Consider the following 25,912-nt stretch of genomic DNA (forward strand, 5'->3'; position numbering starts at 1 on the left):
CAAATAAAAGTTTAGCAAACGTTTTAATCATTTTATTTTTTATTTTTTGGCAAAGTGCTGCAAAACAGATTTAGTCAATTAAACCATGGACAAATAATATACAGTATATTCCTTAAAGAATGTGTAAATACATTTTAGTATTATTGTTGGTGTTTAAACAGCACTTCCTCTTTAAAAAAGGGGAGGAGACCGCAAGAAACTCTGGGTTTACTGAAGAAAACCTGCTTCCAACCAGGTTAGGTTCACAGAGTAAGTTACCATGGTAACTCAACATTTGAATAATATTGTTCTGAGAATCATACCTCAGTGGACATGGCTCGGTCCTCAGTTTGGTTTGAAATGTGCTGGGGACAGAGACGCATTCGGAAGGGCATTTTCAAAAGTGCTGGGTAGGCTACAATAACGCATTCATTCTTTTTTTCTCTTTCGAGTAGGTCATGTTTTGAAAGACGATGTCCTGTAGCTTCCTGATGCACATAAATAAAAATAAGCACAATGTCCGAGTATAGTGAGTATATAGAAAATATACGCCCTTGATAGCATGTACAGTGATGGTCCGTCCAGAGGTAGAAATCCACACTCGAATATTTTTTTTTCCTCTCATCAAAACCAATAATTTTTATCAGTGGTTGAATTGATTATAATGTTTATCAGTGGTTTTATATGTTTTGATGAGGGAGAAAAAATATACGAGAGCGGAATTAGAACCCATGAGAAAAAGGGACACGTTTGTGTGCATTTTGATTTGTGATTTCACCGGAAAGAATCTCCGCCACGGATTGAAGCGCGTTTCTGAGAGAAGGTAACACATTTCAGTGCTAGATCGCCTGTTATTTCACAAACAAATTAAACGAATGCTGTTAACTGGAGATGTTCTATTTGCATTGGTACATCTGTGCCGCGAGATGTTTCAAAAGTGGTGGGGACAAAATCGACCCTGTCGTTCGCCAATGACGTCTATGTTCGCCGGCTTCTCTGAAAACAAATGCACATGGCCTGAACGAGATGGGAGGGGGGAAGAGTTGACAACGAGTTTGCGACAGTTTTGTCATATATATATACTCCGAAACTGTAGGGGGAGCTCGAGAGAGAAACCTGCGAGAAAACAGCAAAGAAGTTCCCAGTCTTACTGAGCGCTGCTTTAAGGGTTTGGTACAGCATGAGGGTGAGTAATTAATGACTTAATTTTCATTTTTGTGTGAACTATCCCTTTAAATCAACATACATTCACTGGAGAAACAGAAATGACTTTTTGTGCAATGGAAAGGTTATACGAATGTTAAAGGTTCTTCATGGCATGAATAACAGTTCTTGGCCAGATTAAGCTGCAATGGAACAACCTTATAGGTGTAGTCTGGCTACTCGAAAATAACTGTGTACCTGCGCTGTGAGGTTCAGTCTGCTGCATGAGTAGAGTTGCACGAGCACCAGAATCTTGTGTTCGGAACAGATTTTGCAGAAAGGATCAATTGAAGAGATGTATCGTTCCTGTCTCAAGCTGCAGGCGGAGAGACACTTTATTAGTTCTGAAATGAGAAAAGTCCCTTTGTTCATCCCTGGTTATGAAACACGCTCTCGCCTGGATTCTGTGGGAATGAAAGCGATCAGCGCTTTATCAGAATATCATTTGAAAGAGGGCAAAAAGTGCCACTCAAAACTAAACAGTTGTTTTTACTTTAATCACCCTATTATATACTGTGTTTATGTTGAAATCCGACAGATCCGGAGGGAATGCCCTTCTCAGGAACTGGGCCTCAGGTAATTTTACGAGAAATGGCTTTCGGATTCATTTGAGTCTGGGAATGCGAGGCTCTATAATTGTTCCAGCATTGTGACATTTCATGGAAAGAGGAGGTTGCTGTCGGAATATTTTGTTAATCCACAAGGAATTTAATCAATTAAAAATTAATTTTCTTTCTTAGCTTTTCCCCCTATAATATTTATCTCAACATAGCTATTCTCCCAACCAGACAATCTTTCCCCACAAAAATAGACCAAGCTGAGTTTTCATAAGCGAGGCGTGAGAGAAAACGAGAGGAAATAAGATGTCACATGTTTCCTATTATAATATGTCTGCACTGCATCTGAGCCGTTATATATGTCTTCAAATACTGTGTATAAAATAAGAAATACTCTTTTTTAATATACAAGTGGCCTCTTACACTAGAAACAGATAGAAAGTATAATACATCTAAATAGTATATAATTAGTATTACCAATATTTTATTTGAATTAGTTTTTGTCTGTTCCAAACCTACAGTCTCTATTTTGAACGAATCATTGAATTTCCCAGTGCTCCATTGCAATGATCTCAATATGTGTAATGAATCTGGCATTCAGTTCCTCTGGGAAGTGTTTTGCAGAGCATGTACATTACAGTATGTGCTTTGGGAGCATGTTGTTTCATTTTACACACTAGGTGTTTAAAATCTGTGATGGGAAAGAGTGCCTTAGAATATGTACTAAATCCTCCAGGCTTAAAGGGAAGATTGAAGAGGTCGTATCATGCATTTGATTGAATGTTGATTATTACTCTGATGGTCGGCTGGAGCAGTGTGTTGTGATTGGTCGAGTGCTTCGAGTGTGTTTGGGAAATGTCCCGCCCCTTCCCATAACCGCCAGTTTAACACACTACTAACTCAACCAGGCCCTGCCCCTTTATTCTGCGTATGAATTATTATAATGAGGAATATTGTGATGTGTTCGTTCCCGGGAGAAACTCCAGACTACAATGGAGGCGTTTTAGGAGTTCAGAAACACTGATATAGAGAAGAACTGGAGCTTTATCATGATTTAACAGCAACATTACACACTAAAGAAAGATGAAGAAGATAGAAAAAAGCATTATTTTGGCTATAGCAGCAAAATAGCAATTGTATAAGCAATGATCTCGGTAAGAATTTCTGAATATATTGGTTAAGGATTTAATCAAGCGTCTAAACAGCAGTGTGATGCTCAGATGTTTTAATCAGAAAACACATATGGTCAGTCATCCAATCAGAGATGACAGCGTGATATTAATAGCATTCCTAAAGAGTTGATTAATAAAGCACCAGTTCATTTTCCGGTCATGGATTATAAATGTCATTAAAATGAGAGCTGAAAATATAAACTCTGTAAAAAAATGGTGGAATCAACTCGTGGATAAGAAAAAGGGACTAACCTACAGTATATCAATAATCTTTCCAATGAGTAAAGGAACATTCTGGGTTTGTTTCAAGCACAGTCGACAGCAGATTACCATAAAAGTTCATTTCCACTCGGCCCTCATTTTCATTAAAAAAGCACAAATCAGGCTTACAATGGAAATGAAAGGGTCCAATCTATAGATTATAAAATACTTTTTAATAGTACGACCCCAAGACATGAACAGTATGCATGATAATATGATTCTAGTGTGGAGAAAATCGCTTACTAAGCATTTCTAGTTAAATCCAATTTTACAACTTCATTATCATGACAATGCAACACTAAACGCCTTATTTTTAACGTAAGAGCAGGTGTTTGAAGACTGAATGTGTCGAGGCTTCCGAAATTCATTCTCTTTAGTCTGTTATGCTGCTTTATATTGCAAATTGGTATCATATTATGTTTTATGTATTATAGTTCTCATTAACAGAGTGCAGTAAACACTAAATTCTTAGTTGTTTAATAATCGTAAGTCACGCTCATTGACGGATAATAGCATACTCCCACGTTGCACAATAAGGTGGATAATTTCTAAAAATTACAACTTTACAGCTCAAATAATACAGAATGTAAGTACTTTTATAAGAAGTGGTAAATGCCTCACTTTGCTCTGGGAGTTTTCCGAACTCCCTGAAAACTGCAGTTGTCAAGCCCCTACTGAAAAAGAGCAATCTGGATAAGACCATCTTAAGCAATTATAGACCGATCTCAAATCTTCCTTTCATAGGTAAGATCATTGAAAAGGTTGTCTTCAATCAGCTGAACAAATTCTTAAGCTCAAATGGATACTTTGACAATTTTCAGTCTGGTTTCCGAGCGCATCACAGCACAGAGACAGCGCTCATAAAGATAATAAACGATATTCGCTTAAATACTGATACAGGCAAATTATCCGTGTTGGTACTACTCGACCTCAGTGCTGCATTTGACAGTGTCGATCACAACATACTTCTTGACAGGCTGGAAAACTGGGTGGGGCTTTCTGGGATAGTCTTAAAATGGTTCAGGTCATACTTAGAATGGAGAGGTTATTATGTGAGTATAGGGGACCATAAGTCTGAGTGGACATCCATGAACTGCGGAGTCCCTCAGGGCTCGATTCGATTCGATGCCAAATAATGAGAGAGAACCAAATCGCTTACCACAGCTATGCAGACGACACACAGCTCTACTTAGCCCTATCGCCTAACGACTACAGCCCCATTGACTCCCTGTGACAATCCATCAATGAAGTAAACAGTTGGATGTGTCAACTTTCTGCAGTTAAACAAAGACAAAACTGAAGTCATTGCGTTTGGAAACAAAGATGAAGTTCTCAAGATGAATGCATAACTTGACGCTAGGGGTCTAACAACTAAAAATCAAGTAGGGTTGCAAAATTCTGGGAATTTTCAAAGATGGAAACCTTCCACGGGAATTAATGGGAATTTATGGGAATAAACGGGAATAAAGAGGGAATTTTCAAAGGTGAGGGTTGGCTCTTCATAGGGAACTTAAATATAGTTGAGGAAAGTATATTTTAGCATAATCTTAAACTAAAACAAACAGATGCCATTCAAATACACTTGAATATCCATGCCATTCCTCAATCACAATCCAATGAGTGAAGTAGGATGACGACGAGTGACTTCGGCGCTCATTTAACTGAGAGAGTGAAAGCCCCGGTCGCGCACGCACACACTCTCGTGGTCTTCAAACTGTCTTGTTCTCTCTCCCTCCCTCCCTCGCGGCTCGCGCATATCAATGAATTGAGATGACTGAATAACTTTGAGAATACATGACGTTAATGTCACAGTCTGCGTCTGCACCGTCCTGTCTGCGTCTCCTGCACTACACTTCCCATGATCATCTCGTCTGCACACCTGAACTCACTCCCTCATCAGCCTCCCGTTCAGCGTCCTGTTCATCTGTTACACCTGTTTTCCACCTCGTTATGTTTGATTCATTTGTGTATTTAGTTTCCTCTGTTTGATTCAGTCTTTGTCGGTCGTTGTTTGATGTTAGCCTGTGTGGGGCCCGTATTCCTGTCTTCCAGCCTGTGTTTTGTATATTAAAAGTGATCTTTACCGATATTCCGGACTCACACCGTGACAGTTAAAAGGTCGGTAGACCAAATTTTTTTCTTCTTCTGAACTACCGCTGGTTGTGAAGTGTGCTAAAATAACGTCGCCTTATCATCTCTGAAAAGCGCTCCACACATTCAGATGACTAAACCACACTTTCAATTAAAAAATAAAAATCTATCCGTTAATGACACGTCCGATTCGCGCAAACTAATGACTCCTTTGAACAAATTAACTTTAATGAATTGTTAAAACAACTGATCTATCCAACACTGAACTCAAGAGACATAAAATAGGTATGTGGACAAAAAATGAAAACTCAACAAATAGACAAATGGATAGCATATGTGGAAAGACCTGGGTACCCCCTTTACAAAAAAAAAAAAAGAAGGTAAATATGTCAAGTATGAAGAAAGTTACAACATTTTATAGGTCAGTAATCAGCAATTTAAAATTGTCTCATTTCTAAGGTGAAAACAATAGAATTTAGTGTGACCGAAAACAAGTTGTTTTTTCACAAAAATGCTCATAACTTTCTCAAAATTCAAGATATCTTAATGAAATTTTCTGTGGAGATGGGTTTCATATAGTTATTTGGATCAATACTTGATTTTAACACACGTAAAGACTGATTTGGCCTATCTTTTATAGTATTTCTCTGATGAGCAGTTGTTGAAAATACAAATAATTGAATGGAAAACAACAATTCAAGGAAAATTATATATGCTTAATTTAAAAGATGGATTTTGGTTGATTCATGCTATTTCCAGTTGTGTAAGAATATAGAGTTAACAATACTAATGCTGGTGGAGGAAAGAAAGTGGAGGAGACCACACAAATGTTGAGTGTAGCCTACACGACGCGCTGCATTTTGACAGCTCTTCTACAGGTAACGTTCAGTGGCAGTAGTCATAAAAAAAGAGGGGGAGTTTAAATGGCCACGAAATTTTGTACAGCACACCACAAACATATGTTCTTCATGTCTACCTTCCTCTGGAAAGTGTCCAAAGTGGGTAAAAATAATTTCTTGACCGTTGAATTCTTCCGTATTGTTTGAAATCGCCTTTCAGGAGGAAAATGCAGCCTGACTAGAAAAAATTGAAAAAAATTGTGCAGTCGAAAACGCTAATGATGTGATTGACTAAAAATAATCAAGGATTCCCACAGCAAGTCAATGAAAACAGCGCATTTTAGGAGACCCGCTCAGAGTGCTTCGGGAAAATCCGGCACAGAGATTTGGAACACAATGGCGGCCGCTATTTTTTGAAATGTCCACATACCTACATAAAACAGAAACACTTTACAATAAGGTTCCATTTATTAAAGTCTTGTTAACTACATTATTTAACATTCAATTAATATTACTTTCTATGCAGATTTACTTCATGACAAAACCACCCCAGTCATTCTAGAATGATTCATTCTTTCCAAATAGAGCTATTCCAGTCAACTGGAGAAAATCTGTTTTTATATCGCAATATATATCGTGGAAAAATAAAATATCGCAATGCCATTTTTTACCAATATCGTGCAGCCCTAATTCATCTAGTAGCAATGCTGATAAGTTAGATGCTAAATAAGCTAGCGTAACTTTATTTACCACATAAGGCAGATGCTAGCTACCTCATGTGTCTGTTTTTCTCTGCCTCCTGCAATATGTTTTCAAGATCATTCCAGTTGTTTAGCTAGTCTTACTATTTATGTATCTGTTCATGCCATTGCTTTAGAATTCTTATTTCTTACAAGCTCATGCATTGCATTAGTATTCTTACAAGCTTATTTTACAGAAAAATGCCACGTGCACCATCCGATGTTCTAATATGGAATATTTCCAAAATTCCCCAGCTTAACTTCCCATGGAAATTTACCGGAAACTTTCCGGAAATTTTACCAGAAATTTTCCACCCCTTTGCAACCCTAAAATCAAGTCAGGAATCTTGGTGTGTCTCTAGAGTCAGACCTTGTTTCAATAGTCATGTCAAAGCAATAACTAAATCAGCATACTATCACCTGAAAAATATTGCAAGAATTAGATGCTTTTTTACCAGTCAAGACTTAGAGAAACTTGTGCATGCATTGCTTTTATCACCAGCAGTGTGGATTACTGTAATGGCCTCCTCACTGGCCTTCCTAAAAAGACCATAAGACAGTTGCAGCTCATACAGAACATTGCTGCCAGGATTCTGAGCAGGACCAGAAAATATGAACACATCACACCAGTCCTCAGGTCTTTACACTGGCTGCGAGTTACATTTAGGATTGATTTTAAAGTATTATTACTGGTATATAAAAAAAAAAACCCATTTAATGGGTTAGGACCTCAATATATTGCAGATATGCTTACTGAATATAAACCCAACAGATCGCTCAGATCTTTAGGATCACATCAGCTAGAAATACCGAGGGTTCACTCTAAGCATGGAGAGTCTGCTTTTAGCTATTATGGCAGCCGCAGCTGGAAACAGCTTCCAGAAGAGATCAGGTGTGCTCCTACAGTAGTCACATTCAAATCAAGACTCAAAACACATCTGTTTAGCTGTGCATTTACTGAATGAGCACTGTGCCACTGTTCGTCCGACTGTTACTGTACTTCATTTTATTTTTTATTCTAAATTGTTTTAATTATTTACTGGATTTTATTTTTATTATCATGATTTTTTTAAATTCTAAACTGTTTTAATTATTCTGATTTCTTTTGATTATTTTAATTTCTTCCATGTAAAGCACTTTGAATTGCCACTGTGTATGAAATGTGCTATATAAATAAACTTGCCTTGCCTTGCCTATAAATTATAAGCTTCACATTTCTGCTTTTAAATATTCAACGAGATCCATTACACTTACACTATTACATACTTTGTGTCGTTAATGACCCTATACATTTTTTTTTACAAAAAAATAGAAAACAGACTTTTTTATATTTATAAAAAAATATATATATTTTGCCATATTGTTCCCAACAAATATTAGAGGTCAACCAATATTGGATTTGACCGATAATGATAACTAGCCTGGCTGCGCCCTGCTACGCACTTCCGCTCAATTTCATTTTCCTTCAGTACTATGTCTGGGACTGCTGTGTATCCTTAGGTTTCCAGAAATCAATTTTTTGTAGGACCAACCAGCAAATAGAGGGAGTGGCTGAGAACGATGGCGTTGATGTAGCGCGTCGGTTTGAGTTCAGTAACGGCAGCGGAGAAAGACGTGAGAAAAGCTATTTGGCCCGTTGTTTGAAAAGAAACTGCCGAATATACAGAATTTAAAGCCGGATTGTTATCGTCTCACCTCTTGTTGCACAACGGAGGACCAAGTGAAGGAGGCAGAAAGGTTGGTTTCTGGAAAAGTTTGTTCTGGGCAGCTCGGTGTGCACGATGACGTGACATTTTGGACAGATGGTTTAGCCTGGTGTTCGGAAGCCCCGAGTCCTGGCTGCTAAACTAGTGTTGAAGATCCACTCAGGAGTCATGTCAGTAGCTCATATTCCCAACAGTAAATTCACTGATTCTCGTGATGAATAGAACATTTTGAGCCCCTTTGTGTACTCGTGCAGGAGGTTGGTGTGTCAGTTTTACATGTTGTAAATCATACAAATTGGTTGTGATTTAAAAAAAATAATAATAATTGTCATAAATAAAAATGTGAAAACCCATTCTTTGAAGACTATATTTGATTTTCAGTTTTAGATGGCAATGGTTAATTTGTTTTAATAAAAAAAAAACCTAAATGCCATATAAAAATGTACAAACACATACTTTGAAGGCCATACCCAGATAGCAAACTGACATTGAATCAACGTGGAAATATGACATCGAAACAACGTTGATCTGACATTGTTTTGCTCATCGAATTAACGTTGAACCAACGTCAGACGCGTCATTCTTTCAAAACTAACGGAAAATCAACTTGAAATCAACGCGTTGTTTCAACGTTATGAAAGTAAACCAATTTTCGATTTCATTTAGCTTTGAAGAATGCCGCGTCTGACGTTGGTTCAACGTTAATTCGATGACCAATCAACGTTGTTTCAATGTCATGAGAGACGTCGTTTCCACGTTGATTCAATGTCAGTTTGCTATCTGGGTAATTAAGGTAATTAAGAAACAATAAGACGTTATATGAAAATTTTTTGTTTCTTACACATCTGCAGATAGAGACAGACTGATCATTCACTGTACAGCATTTGCGGCAGATCAGAAAACGACCACAGCAGCGTATTTGTAATTATTAGACAGCTTTGACCGTTGAATAAATAGATCACTGTCCTTCGTGTCAAATATACATTTCAAATTAATAATTGTTCCTAGATTAACAAAACCTGCAGCTCTCGTTGACTGAAATGCTATTGTAAACATAAACCTCTGAATAAATGGAGGTTGGAGCAGGCTTCACTCAAAGTTTATATCTCAAATTGTTTTAAGAGTGCTGGCCTAATAATGACAATGCATGTATGGAAGAGAGAGGCCGCACTTTGCATATACAGTTTTATTACACAAACGCGTTTCGGCGCGTGCCTTCTTCAGTGTGCAAAAGAACAATACTTTATCCAGTCTTAAATGCCCACACCAGTTAACCATAATCACATCAACCAATGATTTAGAATGATGCACGTGTTACCAATGAATCCATTAATGACAGACAAATACACATAATTAGATAGGCTACAATATGTAATACAATTCTCATAGTATATTTTAAAGAAAACAGCTTAAAGATAGATCCTCGTTCATACCATTGGGAATGCATGTGTTGAAATTAAAAATATACCAAGCCTCCCTTTGGAGGAGGCGGTTCTCACGGTCTCCCCCTCTTGAAGACCGACCAACACACTCCAGACCCATAAATCTAAGCATATTGGCATTGTGTCCCTCAGAATTAAAATGTCTTGCAACTGAAGATTTCTCATCATTCTTTCTAATAGCACACTTATGCTCAAAAATTCGGGTCTTCAGTTGTCGCTTCGTTTTGCCCACATAAAGAAGCCCACAAGGACAAGTCAATAAATACACAATAAAGGTAGAGAGACATGTAATTCTGCCCTTAACTTTATAGACTCTGCCTGTTTTTGGATGTGTAAACGTATTGTCTGTCAGCATAAAGTTACATGCAGCACAATTCAAACACTTGAAATTACCGTGAGGAATTTTGAAAGGGAAAGGCGCCTGTGGATGCGCAGGAAGGTGCGAGCGCACTAATCGATCTCTCAGGCTGGGTGCTCGTTTATAGCAAGTTCGCGGTAAGTTTTGGAACGTGTGTCCTATGTGAGGATCGCTACTTAAAATGTGCCAATGACGTTGCACGATGTTCTTTAAACTATTCGAGATATGGCCATAAGTCGATACACAGGTGACCGGGGTGTTATTTGATTTTACCTGATCAGTGCGTTTAGTCATCAAGTCAGTGCGCTGTACACTGCGCGCGCGCTCTACACAATCACGCACTAAATTGTGTGTATAGCCCCTATCTATAAGTCTTTGACATAGTTCTCCTGCTTGTCGCTCAAAATCTTCATCATTACTACAAATACGGCGCACTCTCAGCAGTTGACTATACGGTAGACTACGTTTAAGAGAGGGTGGATGGAAACTCTGATAGTGTAAAAAAGAGTTACGATCAGTCTCTTTTCGATAAATTTCAGTCTGTATCGTGTTGTCCAACTTTTTCACTAATACATCCAAAAAAGGCAGAGTCCTGCAGTCATAGGTTAGTGTGAATTTAATCGAGGGCAATCTCGAATTTACATAATCATGGAAAACAATCAGTTCATCCTCCGAGCCCGACCATACAAAGAATATGTCATCTATATACCTATACCATACTTTCAAATACTGGTTAAAAGGATTAGATTCGTAGATAAAATCTTGTTCGAATTTGCCCATAAAAAGATTGGCATAATTTGGCACCATGGGTGAACCCATGGCAGTGCCTTGAGTTTGTAGAAAAAAATTATTTTGAAAAATGAAATAATTTTTTGTAAGAACTTCATGAGCCAATGACAACAAAAACTCAGTGTGCGGAACTTCATTCATCTGCAAGAAATACTTTAAGGACGCCAAACCTGCATCATGCGGGATATTGGTATACAAGTTGGTCACATCCATAGAGCACAATAAATCAGTTGTACAAATCTCCCCAATACATGACAATTTCATCAGAAAATCAGTAGTATCTTTTAAAAAAGAAGGCAGGTCATACACTAAACTCTTTATATGATGGTCAACAAATTTAGACAACGGCTCAGTTACGGATTGATTCCCAGAGACTATCGGACGCCCAGGCGGATTGTCCAGCCTTTTATGAATTTTTGGCAACGTATAAAACACCGGTCTCAATGGGTTAGTTTGTAACAGAAACCCGTATTCTTTTTCATTAATTGTTGCGTTAGATACAGCCCTCTTCAATATAGTTTTTATCTCTACACTAAACTTCATGGTGGGATCACATTGTAAGCTAGCATAAAAGTTAACGTCACCAAGTTGTCTCTCTATTTCTTGTACATAAGCAGACCTATCCTGGACAACAATTGAGCCTCCCTTGTCTGCAGGTTTAATGATTATATCATCATCAGCCATCAACGCATTTAGTGCTTCTTTCTCGGAAGGCAACAAATTGTGTCTAGTAAAATAGTCATCCGACTTAAAACAGGAGAAAACATCTTGCTCTACCAACCGACAAAATGTTTCCACTGATGCATTGTTCGTGGGAGGGAGAAAGGTACTTTTCGGTTTAAACAAAGTCTTTTCAGATAAAGGAGGAGAAAGACTTTGTTTAAACCGAAAAGTACCTTTCTCCCTCCCACGAACAATGCATCAGTGGAAACATTTTGTCGGTTGGTAGAGCAAGATGTTTTCTCCTGTTTTAAGTCGGATGACTATTTTACTAGACACAATTTGTTGCCTTCCGAGAAAGAAGCACTAAATGCGTTGATGGCTGATGATGATATAATCATTAAACCTGCAGACAAGGGAGGCTCAATTGTTGTCCAGGATAGGTCTGCTTATGTACAAGAAATAGAGAGACAACTTGGTGACGTTAACTTTTATGCTAGCTTACAATGTGATCCCACCATGAAGTTTAGTGTAGAGATAAAAACTATATTGAAGAGGGCTGTATCTAACGCAACAATTAATGAAAAAGAATACGGGTTTCTGTTACAAACTAACCCATTGAGACCGGTGTTTTATACGTTGCCAAAAATTCATAAAAGGCTGGACAATCCGCCTGGGCGTCCGATAGTCTCTGGGAATCAATCTGTAACTGAGCCGTTGTCTAAATTTGTTGACCATCATATAAAGAGTTTAGTGTATGACCTGCCTTCTTTTTTAAAAGATACTACTGATTTTCTGATGAAATTGTCATGTATTGGGGAGATTTGTACAACTGATTTATTGTGCTCTATGGATGTGACCAACTTGTATACCAATATCCCGCATGATGCAGGTTTGGCGTCCTTAAAGTATTTCTTGCAGATGAATGAAGTTCCGCACACTGAGTTTTTGTTGTCATTGGCTCATGAAGTTCTTACAAAAAATTATTTCATTTTTCAAAATAATTTTTTTCTACAAACTCAAGGCACTGCCATGGGTTCACCCATGGCGCCAAATTATGCCAATCTTTTTATGGGCAAATTCGAACAAGATTTTATCTACGAATCTAATCCTTTTAACCAGTATTTGAAAGTATGGTATAGGTATATAGATGACATATTCTTTGTATGGTCGGGCTCGGAGGATGAACTGATTGTTTTCCATGATTATGTAAATTCGAGATTGCCCTCGATTAAATTCACACTAACCTATGACTGCAGGACTCTGCCTTTTTTGGATGTATTAGTGAAAAAGTTGGACAACACGATACAGACTGAAATTTATCGAAAAGAGACTGATCGTAACTCTTTTTTACACTATCAGAGTTTCCATCCACCCTCTCTTAAACGTAGTCTACCGTATAGTCAACTGCTGAGAGTGCGCCGTATTTGTAGTAATGATGAAGATTTTGAGCGACAAGCAGGAGAGCTATGTCAAAGACTTATAGATAGGGGCTATACACACAATTTAGTGCGTGATTGTGTAGAGCGCGCGCGCAGTGTACAGCGCACTGACTTGATGACTAAACGCACTGATCAGGTAAAATCAAATAACACCCCGGTCACCTGTGTATCGACTTATGGCCATATCTCGAATAGTTTAAAGAACATCGTGCAACGTCATTGGCACATTTTAAGTAGCGATCCTCACATAGGACACACGTTCCAAAACTTACCGCGAACTTGCTATAAACGAGCACCCAGCCTGAGAGATCGATTAGTGCGCTCGCACCTTCCTGCGCATCCACAGGCGCCTTTCCCTTTCAAAATTCCTCACGGTAATTTCAAGTGTTTGAATTGTGCTGCATGTAACTTTATGCTGACAGACAATACGTTTACACATCCAAAAACAGGCAGAGTCTATAAAGTTAAGGGCAGAATTACATGTCTCTCTACCTTTATTGTGTATTTATTGACTTGTCCTTGTGGGCTTCTTTATGTGGGCAAAACGAAGCGACAACTGAAGACCCGAATTTTTGAGCATAAGTGTGCTATTAGAAAGAATGATGAGAAATCTTCAGTTGCAAGACATTTTAATTCTGAGGGACACAATGCCAATATGCTTAGATTTATGGGTCTGGAGTGTGTTGGTCGGTCTTCAAGAGGGGGAGACCGTGAGAACCGCCTCCTCCAAAGGGAGGCTTGGTATATTTTTAATTTCAACACATGCATTCCCAATGGTATGAACGAGGATCTATCTTTAAGCTGTTTTCTTTAAAATATACTATGAGAATTGTATTACATATTGTAGCCTATCTAATTATGTGTATTTGTCTGTCATTAATGGATTCATTGGTAACACGTGCATCATTCTAAATCATTGGTTGATGTGATTATGGGTGTGTTAACTGGTGTGGGCATTTAAGACTGGATAAAGTATTGTTCTTTTGCACACTGAAGAAGGCACGCGCCGAAACGCGTTTGTGTAATAAAACTGTATATGCAAAGTGCGGCCTCTCTCTTCCATACAAACATAAACCTCTGATCATTCGGACTTGTTGTTTCCAGCCGTTTCGGCGCATGACATACGTCACTCACGACCACACGTTAGCGATTGGCTATGGCAGATCGTGAGTGACTCTGGGCAGATCCAATAGTTTTGAACTTTAATAATGAACCCGCCTACAGGGAAGTAAACGTTTTTCAATGAAGAGAGGCCAGACTCTATGTACAAATGAAATGTACTGAAGAGTCTGGTTGAACCAGGCTAAATGATAACTAGATTGAACCGCACAAGCTGATATCCTATTAACCAACCGATAGCTTTAAAAATTGATACTGAATGAAAACAAAACATTTTTATTTCACATCTAGAGGCCGCTTTCGTACGGATGCACCCCTGTTAAAACTATCAGTATGGGTTTTGAATTGATCGATTCTGACGATTAATCAGCACCGATAACCGATTGATCCTGTAACAAGTGTCATAACCAATCAATCTAAAATCCATACTGATAGTTTCTCAGGGTTGCATCGATTAATTGCCTCCAGTTTTACCGATTAATTGGCACCGATAACCGATTTGTACCAGCAATTGTTATTAGTGCCAATTAACAGGCAAAAACGATCAGTCGGTCATCTGCTAATGAATATGTTCAGGAATACTTGGAAGGTAGATAGATAGATAGATAGATAGAATAACATGATATATATGGATGGATAGATGATTAACTAGATGATTGAAGGGAAATATGACATAACCTTATAAATTGAAACACACTCCCTAACGACAGGCTTCATCTCAGAGCTGTAGTGAATGAAGGACTAACCGTTGTCTAGCTGAGATCGCTGTCTCTTCTGATTAGGACGTGTGTGACAGAAGACCACAGACACACAACAGAACCTTTAACATCTGGAGAGAGATGATGTTCAAAACACTGCATCCCAGAATGTTAAACAAGAACAATCTGTACCTCTCTCAGCAGGGCCTTCATTCAAGATCTGGATGATCAAAACCAGACAAACTCTTAACCAGAATTAAGAATACATAAATATGACTTCTTCTAATTATTAGAAAATGCAATAATTTTAAACTGTGAATGTGTTGATACTATTTAAAATATATAAATAAATAAAGTTTATAAAATAATTAAAATTTAATATAATAATATGTGTGTGTGTACGTACATATATATAATTAAAAATATTTAATATTAATATATCATTTTAGTAAAACTATATATAAATAATATTTCATTGGTATTTAGGTGCCATTTCACAGCTGTCCTTTGATTCTCCTGAAAGGCAATTTCTGAACTGTCAGGGTTTTGTGTAATATTTGGTTCAGTGCTCAGATATAAAAATGTCAGAAGAGAATTTAAGTGTAATGACATAAATCCTGTAATTTTCCAAGACTCAGTTTTGTCTCTTTTCTAGTGTAATTTATCTCTTATTTGTACTATGCATGACAGATAACTGGTATTTTCATTATTGTATTTTCGTGGATATATAAACTTTAAACCAGCATAATTGCAGGTCTAAAATGTGAACTCTGGTTCTTGCATCATATAGTAGCCAAACATGTGAAAGAAAGCGTTACAGACAGTCACTGAAGAGACGAAGCGGTCAGACATGGCGTCATTCACAGACTTACTTAATAAATCTCAAATACAGTAGATTTAAAATTATGGCCAGTTTACAAGGAAAGCCTGATGGAAGTTCGAGCTCTGAAGCCAAACCGATTTTAAAACATCTTGGGCATCTTAATTATCATTTAACGTGTGTGTGCTGATGCATTAATGACCCGCTTAGACCTAGAGGATGAGCAACTGTGTAATAACTGATCTGAAACAGATCCTGTTGTGTGTGTGTGTGTGTGATCTGGAGGAACTCGTGGCGAGTTGAAGTTAGTTAACTGACCGCTTACACTCTCACGCTGCTGGTTAATCACTTAACCAGTCTCACTGATTAAAGAGACTGGTCTTTCTTACCAAATGCTGCAATACAAACGCTGTTTACAGGGAAACATGCTTCATTTGGGGAGGTTGAAATTTCCTTGGAACATTTGTTTCATGCTTGAGTTTACTTTTGGCATTGTTTGTAACACAGTGGTTCTCATTAGAAGGCCTTATTCAACATCCTACTTTTTTAGATAATCAACATCAATAGAGTATTTGCCTGCTAAATTGATCCAAACACTCTCGTACACATAACTGTCAGTTATAATTATATATAAGTAACACTGTGTTAATGAACACTAGAATTTAAAATTTGGTTATTTTGAGACACACACTTTCTCTCTCTCTCTCTCTCTCTCTCTCTCTCTCTCTCTCTCTCTCTCTCTCACACACACACACACACACACACACACACTCTCTCTCACACACAGACACAAAAAGTAATTTTAAGTTGTAGTAATGTTTCACAATATTATATATATATATATATATATATACAGTATATATATAATGTATACGTGTGTGTGTGTGTGTTTAAATTCAAGCAATTTCAACTTTTTAGGTCAGTTTAATACAATTTAAGTTGAATTGTCTTGAACAGGCTATTTGATTATACTTAAAAATGTAAGACAGAAACTGAACTAGTGAGAGAGAGAGAGAGAGAGAGAGAGAGGGGGGGATTTTGGTTTCAGAAAAAAGCACTATTTGAAGCTGTGATAAAAAAAAATAAATAAATAAATAAATGACACTACACATGTTACGAACTGCTCCGAGACGTGGAGATGAAGATCCAAATGCAGCTTTATAAAGAATAGACGTACAGGCAGGGTCGAGAATTGGCAGACAGGACAATGGAGAATAAACAAAGGGAATCCAAGAAACAGGCTGAATTCAGGACAGGCAGCAATAATCAGAGTCCAAAAACAATCCAAAGTCAAAACCAGAAAAACAAACACGGGAAAACGCTCAGAAATGCAGACACACAGTACAACAAGACTTCGCAAACAGTGAATGTGAACACAAGGTATACATAGACAGACTAAGATGAGACACAGGTGAATGCAATCAGTGAATGAGGTACAGGTGAATGTGATCAGTGATGAGTCCAGGCAGTGAGTTCTGGGAAATGTAGTTGTGAATGAAAAATTAACATTTGGTGTGGAGTGCCCTCTGGTGACTCTCAAGGGCACTCCACCTGGTGACCGATACAGCACATGTGGGCTATGTGCACAAGCGTAGTTTAGAACTTACGCTTTTGTCAGAAGTCGGCATATCAGTTTCCGGTCTACGACTGGTCTGTAGGTGGATCTAATGTCCGTTTCACAGCCGTTAACAGCTGTTTGTCGCTAATAGCCATTTGAGCTTCTACTGCTTCCTGATAATCACCAACCTTCATGCGCAGTGGCTGCACAAAATAGACATTTTGGGTGACGTGCAAAAAATAATAAAAATATTAAGTATGTTTGTTTGTACAGCCGCGGATCAGTTATTCACTGCAAACGCATCATAATATGTGAGCGCACTAACAGCACGCTCCTGCACCGCAACACACACTGCAAACGGGTGTGAAACGGACGTTAGATCCACCAACAGTTCTTAGAAACTTAGATGTGTTTAAGAACTCTTTTTTTTAAGTACAACAGAAGCACTCATCTTGTTTGTTTATTAGTGGATGCGGATGAAAAAGTAGACCGGAAACTGATATGCCGACTTCTGACAAAAGCGGAAGTTCGAAACTACGCGGTAACACTTTAGAATATGGTTCCTTCGTTAATGAATAACTACACAAGAACTGATGAGTAACACAATATTAACAATCTAGTAACTATTATTAACTAACAAGAAACTCTGATTAACGAACTAGTAAGTAATAGCGCATAGACGAAAGTGGTAGTTCACTATTAACTAATCAATAACTATTATTTTTTTAATACTTCCCAGAGAACTACTGAAAAAGTTTATTAACAATCTAGTAACTACTATTAACTAAAAGAAATTCTTATTAACGAATTAGTAAGTAATAGCTCACAGATGAAAGTGTTACTAGATACTTCTGTGGGAATTACTAATTATTTGGATCCGTATTATAAAGTGAAGATCATTGGAACTAACTAGTAATTACTGAAGTGTTACTACATGATCTAGTCATGATTTGTGCAAACGTTTGAGATTTTTGGTGAACTTTAGTAACTTTTAGAAAATGTCTTTAGTAACACTTGAGTAATTACTAGTTAGTTCCAATGATCTTCACTTTATAATACGAATCCAAATAATTATTAATTCCCACAGAAGTATCTAGTAACACTTTCATCTGTGAGCTATTACTTACTAATTCGTTAATAAGAATTTCTTTTAGTTAATAGTAGTTACTAGATTGTTAATAAACTTTTTCAGTAGTTCTCTGGGAAGTATTAAAAAAATAGTAGTTATTGATTACTTAATAGTGAACTACCACTTTCGTCTGTACGCTATTACTTACTAGTTCGTTAATCAGAGTTTCTTGTTAGTTAATAATAGTTACTAGATTGTTAACATTGTGTTACTCATTAGTTCTTGTGTAGTTATTCATTAATGAAGGAACCGTATTCTAAAGTGTTACCAACTACGCTTGTGCACATAGCCTATAGAGGCGTATAAAAGAAACGCAACAGAAGCTCGGTCTGGTAATGGTATAAATAAACTGTTTTGGTAAAGTGAGACCTTGCCAGAGTTAGAACATTTCCTTTGCACAGTTTGATACAGAAAACAGGAAATCATTGCATATCTCGGTCCATTAGTTCCCCTCAGAGAAGCCAGTGAGGTCCATAAAAGCCACACACACACACACACACACACACACACGTGTGATTTCACTGAGACAGCCAGTGAAATGCATTTTTGTGTGAAAACACCTCTTCAAGCAAACAGAGGTGCACAAGGAGGCGCTTGTTCTGGCAACACACACACACACACACACACACACACACACCTCCATCAGCTCAGAACACAGAAAACGAGAGGACCAAAGTCTTCTCAGATACTGTTGGAAGTGTTCGAGCGTCTGTTTGGGGTCGGTAAGATTTTTAATCATTTTGAAAGAATTCTCACCAAACCTGCATTTATTTAATCAAAAAGTAATATTAGGAAAACTATCAAATTTTAAAGTGCCACTATTGTGCTATTTTAAAAGTTGCTAATACTGTTTTTGAGTCTCCTCCAATAGATTCCCATGCATCCATTCCAAGGTCAAAACACACTTTAATTATCTCATAATATACATTGCAGTTGCACATTACCTAATATCTCAAACACCAGTTTCAAGTCTCTCTTAAAGGGCACCTATTATGGCATTTGAAATATTCCTAATATTGTTCTGGGAGTCCCCAACAACAGTTTTACTTGAATGCAATGACAAAAAACACTTTTGTTGTCTTATAATATGCATTTATTTTTACCTGATTTGCTCATTGACTCCCAAATGATTCGTACAACGACTCATTTTTCCAAACCACTCCTTTGCGTGACGCTAATCGGCTGTGATTGGTCAGATTACCCAGTCAGTTATTGTTTGTTAGCCCAACGCATAAACATATTGATAAAGCACTGCAGAACTACAAGACGCTCTATTCTTTATGACAACTCTAATAACAGCGACAAACATTTCACATATTTAAAAAATTGACACTGGAGACCTAGAAGCTGTGCTGAGCGTAACTTACACACACACACACAAATACTTATTGCGCCTTCCCTCCTTGCGCCCTGATGCTACAAAACCCATAAAAGCAACAATTATTAATAATACTTACAGGTTGTGATTCGGATGAGGAAGCTGATCCATGTACACTGGGTACTGACCCTATCGAACATCTTCGGGGGTCTTCTCTGCGAGAAGAGCACCACTCGTCGAACAGGTTCCACTTAAGGGCGTAGACACGTCTCGTGGACGGCGCCCGTGCTGAAGTGATGGTGTTAAGTACCTCTGGGGGTAAGTCACCTAAAACCTCCGCGTCCCATCCAGGGACCAGACTTGGAATTTCCAGAGGTCTGGACGCGGGTGCCATAGGGTGCCCCGTCTCTGAGTCAGAGGAATGGGCCAGGGAGGGACTGTCACAAGGAGCATAAGTTCTGGGAACCAGGTCCGAGTGGGCCAGTAGGGAGCCACCAGAAGGACCTGCTCCTTGTCCTCCCTGACTTTGCAAAGTGTCTGCGCAAGAAGGCTCACTGGGGGAAACGCATATTTGCGAAGGCCCCGAGGCCAGCTGTGTACCAGTGCGTCCGTGCCTAGTGTTCCCTCGGTCAGGGAGTAAAACAGCTGACAGTGGGAGGTCTCGGAGGAGGCAAACAGGTCTACCTGAGCCTCCCCGAACTCTCTCCAGATCAGCTGAACCACCTGGGGGTGGAGTCCCCATTCTCCCAGGAGCACAGCTCATGATAGCTCGTCGGCCACACGGTTGAGCACGTCGGGGAGATACATGGCTCGAAGCGACCTCAGATGCTTCTGACTACAGAGGAGGAGATGGCGGGCGAGTTGCGACATGCGACGGGAGCGTAGACCACCTTGCCCGTTGATACACGCAACGGTCGCAGTGTTGTCCCTATGGACCAGCACATCCTTGCCCTGCAGCGGCCTTTTCAGACGGCGCAGAGCGAGGTGTACTGCTAGCAACTCGAGGCAATTGATATGCCAATGCAGATGAGGGTCCATCCACACACCTGATACTGCATGCCTGTTGTACGTGGCACCCCAGCCGGTGGCAGAGGCATCTGTGAATACCACAGCGTGCCTGGATACCTGTTCCAAGGGGACTCCTGCCCGAAGGAACGAGGAACTTCTTGCAGCAAGGTCTGACGGCAGGCCGGTGTGATTGCCACCCAGTGAGTGCCATGATGCCACGCCCATCTCGGGACTCGGCCGTGAAGCCAGTACTGAAGCGGTCTCATATGAAGCAAGCCGAGCGTGGTTACCGCTGCTGCCATATGCCCCAGGAGCCTCTGAAAGAATTTCAGTGGGACCGCCATCCTGCCCTTGAACATGTTCAAGCAGTGCAGCACCGACTGAGCACGCTGCTCTGTGAGGCGCGCTGTTTGTGCGACCGAATCCAACTCCATACCGAGAAAAGAGATCCTCTGCACGGGGACGAGTTTGCTCTTCTCCCAGTTGACCCGAAGACCCAACTGGCTGAGGTGCCTGAGCACAAGGTCCCTGTGATCACATAACTGATCTCGAGAGTGTGCTAGTAGCCAGTCGTCGAGATAGTTGAGGATGTGAACACCCTGTTCTCTCATGGGAACAAGGGCCCCCTCTGCGACTTTCGTGAAGACACGGGGGGACAGGGACAGCCAGAAGGGTAGGACCTTGTACTGATATGCTCGACCCTCGAACGCAAAGCGCAGAAACGGCCTGTGTCGAGGGAGAATCGAGACATGAAAGTGCGCGTCCTTCAGGTCGATTGCTGCAAACCAATCTCGGGGACGGATGCACTCAAAGATGCGTTTGTGCGTGAGCATTTTGAACGGCAGCTTGTGGAGGCTCCGATTCAAAACTCGCAGGTCCAAGATTGGTCGTAACCCACCACCTTTCTTGGGTACAATGAAGTAGGGACTGTAGTGCCCTGACTTCAAATCGGCTGGAGGGACCGGCTCTATCGCGTCCTTCGCCAGTAGGACTGTGATCTCCTCGCGCAAGACATGGGCATCGGCTGCTCTCACTGTAGGGGAGTGGATGGCCCGAAACTTGGGGAGACGCCGTGTGAACTGAATCGCATAGCCAAGCCTGATGGTCCGGATGAGCCAGCGAGACTGACTGGGGAGCGCTAACCAGGCTCTCAGAGACCGTACAAGCGGGACCAAGGGGACCGTAGGTGTACCCGGAGTGGGCAGCGAAGTGGAACACAGGGACCTGGCTGGGGGGGATCTCTCTGGGAGGCAGCCCCCAGCGGGGTCTGAGTGTGCTGTGAAGCGCTTACCTGGTTCCACGGGGGAGGAGGTGCTGGAGGCGGCTCGGTGGCGTTCTCAACCCGTACACTGCTGCCAGCTGGCGATAGAAGAAGAGGATGAGAGTGGTAAGGATTTTGTCCCCCCACTGCTCTCCGAGTCCTCTTCGGACCTAGAGATGGTAGAAACCGCTCTTTTATTGAACATTTGGGTGGAACAAAAGAAAACAAAAGATTTTCCACCCGGCCCTCTTCCGGGGGAATCGCGAGTTACTGTCAGAATCGCGACAGTATGGAATCGCGAGTTACCTGGATGCGATCATGTACAAAACAGATCGGTGTCTTTATTTAAATTTCCTAAAAGGCGATCACATCAAGAAGAGGTGGATTAATTTTGTATAGAGCCAACCTAGATGAAGAGCTGAGGATCACCGACAGCAACACCCGCCTCTGTAGTGATCATTTTACACAGGATCGTTTTATAAACTTTCCTCAGAGACAACTGGCATTCACTGATAATCCGATGCTGCTGGTGAACGAGGCCGAAATGACTATCTTCCGCCTCAGAATTCATCCTCCTGTTCCTAGAGCAGTTTCACCTAATATCACCGTCGACAGCTTTCCCGCGAGTGGGTGTGGTTTCAGCGCAGCCAGCAGACACGCCCCCAGCGTTTGAGAACAGAGATAACTGCTGATTTTTTCAAGATTTTAATAGCTTATTTTATGTACTTGCCGGCTTTTTTATCATTCAAATTTGGCTGGGTGGCTAATATCACATTTTTCTGTGGTATGACAGACTCAGAACACATACTTAATTTTGACTTTACAGGGACTTTAAAATGATGAGAACACAATCGGGCTATACTGTTGTGGTATCGTTGCAAATATGAACTCTAACCACTGATTCTTCACATGCTCGTCCCTGGTAAATGAAAACAAAGTGGCTGAACTATCTTTAAATTGTAGAACACAGCGTCTTTTCGACATGATGCTATTCAGCTGAAGTTTTTGTGTTCTAGACTTCAAGTTTACACTTCCGTCTGCGTGAGCAGAAACTGGGTGCGGCCAATATGCTAATGTTTCGTATCTACGTCACTACAAAACAGCTAATGACTCTTGACTTTTGAAAGATTTTGAAAGACAATAACTTTATATACGGTGCACTTTCAGATGTATATGTATATAATGACTCGTAAATGTAAGTACACATTGATGACCTACCTAAGACACGAAACAAGCGGTTTGTCTGAGAAAACGAACAGTATTTATATCATTTTTACCTCTTGTAACCTCAGCCACGTCCAAGTTATCTGAGAGCGAGGGCGCTTTTCTCTGCGCAAGTGAACTATCATTTAAGGGATAGTTCAAAGGTTACTATCCCTTTAATGCATCCTTGCTGAATAAACTTATATTGATCACATTTTGTATCAATTACTCCATTACTTTAAATTATTCAAATATCTAAATATTTTTAAAAATGACTGATTTATTATACTTAAAGGTATACTTCAGGATTTAGCATGAAGCTTTGTATTAGAAGAAAACCTGTAGTATTTTCAAATTACAGTGACTCCAGCTTGTTGTTTCTGCAGTTGAGATCTGATGTCTGGTTGATACGTTGCTCTCTACCACACGGAACCTGGTCCAGCAAGTCCAATGCTGGCGAGTAATTCCCCCATCAACAACAGAAGTCTCCGCGTCTGAGACTTGCACTCGACAGGAGTCTCTCTGCCCTTAGCTGGGTTGTCAAGGAGACAGACATATTTTTAGTTTAACATGCCTGCGACTCCATTTAGGCACTCGTTCGCCCATTAGAATGGGCTAATTTCTCCTGTCCGGTTTTCCCCTACTTTTATCAGCAGCCCAGTAAAGCCAAACTGTAAGCAAAGAGACCGCCGAGGGTTTTAGAGCCTGACAAATTCATGCCTAATATGCCACACCTCAAAATCCCTACCGTTCCTCCTCCTCCAGACTGTCTTTGTTTCTCATCTATTACCCTGAGCTCTGAGGTGCGGTAATTGTCTTGGCCTAAAGTTTGATAGCATGCATGTGGGTGGACGCTGGTTACAGAAGCACATAGAGATGCAGATATGCTGTCCTGTTTGTCTTGGCTTGGTTCAGATAGCCTGGATAAGGTCGTATGCACTGGTACATTATACACTCCCTACAAGCCAAACCAACTCTTTCCTGCTAAAAAAGGCCGCCAGCTATTGTTTGAGAAATGTTTTCCAGGTTTTAAATCACTCCAATGTTCTAATGCAAGCAGTCGTAAATGTTTCATTTGTCATTATGCATGTTCTCAAAAACAATGCATTGCCTACAAGAATATGTAAACATGTCCCTAAAAAGTTCACAGCAACTATTACTGTAGTTTGTCTGATGCATCTGTCGAATCTGTTTGTAATTCAGAATGTGATCCTATGATGTCTTTCCAACACATACAAAGAGTTTTCGGGTTCTTTATGACTTCTGGGTTTCTGAAAGGGCGACCCGTTTCTTTTATTTACCATCTGCTAATCGTCTTTTGGAATGAGAGGTTTTCCACATCTGAAAGACGACAGTGGTTTAAGCAGTTCAAAATCGTAAGTTTAATCAGACATGACTTTCAGTGTAATGCAACATTCTTTTTTTATTGAACACACTGAGAAAGACCTAAACTGCATAATACAATTATTTTATATATGGAACTTTTTTTATATTTGGAAACTTCCTCAGCTCAAATTTTTTATTTTGTTTATATTTTTCTGAAGATAAATAGTGAAGAAAGCCAAAATATCAAGTGTCATGGATGAATATTTGAGAAATCCTCTATTTTGTAGAGGGCCACACATTTGGTTTTTGACCATTGGAAATGTGTACAAATGTATATTGAGATCACAATATCTCTGAAATTAAATTATATAGAGCTGGTAAGTCCCACCCCTTCCGCTAGCCCCGCTGGACCTCTAGGTTGAAAAATCGTCAATGCAAGTGAATGAGAGAAAATAATTATTTTCTAATTCCGTTTGAATTTTGAAATGAATGTGAACATATGTTGTCTGTGATTTTTTTATATAATGTTTCGTGTAAAGAATGCTACAATTTAGCAGGTAGAATTTTCATACGGTTAGACTTTGTGTGAGAGCACTTTGTGGACTACAACTCTTTCGACGAGTTTGATATATAGTACATCACCCCCACTATAGCACATGGATCCCGCTAAACATGTCTGTCTTTGGTGCACTTCACCGCCTTCTTTCAGGGAGAGGACAAACTAGTTGAGCGTGGTGAAACTTAAAACCATGATTTGTGGAGGGAAAAATAATCATTTTCTCTCATTCACTTGCATTGACGCTTTTTCAACCTAGAGGTCCACTTGGAGTTTTACAGATGGGTGGGACTTACCAGCTCTAGGGCCTTCAAAATGGAGATACTAAAAGAAAAGTTTGTTAAAACCCAAAATCTAAAAGGATATTAAGATATCTTTGATACATCTTGAGTTACAGGTATACAAACTTTGTGGAAAAAAACTTGAAAATGGCTTATTTCCCATTTTTAAACTGTCATCGTTGGCATATAATGCAACAAAGATTGTTAAAGTCCATTGATTTCACTAATAGACCTACCTATCTCTGAGTAAAAATAAAATAATGATGCTGCCAAGTTATTTTTTACCCCCCCCCCCCCCCCCCAAATTGTAGTTTAGACTACAAAAGTGGATTACTCTGTACTCATATAATATTTTGGCTTTCTTCTTCATTTATGTATTTCTTTCTCCAGGAAAAA

General features: G+C 39.6%; 1 long non-coding RNA gene across 1 annotated transcript in view; it reads left to right on the plus strand.

Moving 5' to 3' along the window:
- Positions 1-989: 989 nt before the first annotated feature.
- Positions 990-25,912, plus strand: part of LOC120471369 (uncharacterized) — a 58,865-nt gene continuing 33,942 nt past the window's right edge. Inside the window, exon 1 of the long non-coding RNA XR_005620796.2 lies at positions 990-1,165. This is a non-coding gene — a long non-coding RNA (uncharacterized LOC120471369). The remainder of the gene's footprint in view (positions 1,166-25,912) is intronic.

The sequence above is a fragment of the Pimephales promelas genome, chromosome 18 (assembly GCF_988280905.1).
Source record: "Pimephales promelas chromosome 18, fPimPro1.hap1.1, whole genome shotgun sequence".
Lineage (NCBI taxonomy): Eukaryota > Metazoa > Chordata > Actinopteri > Cypriniformes > Leuciscidae > Pimephales > Pimephales promelas.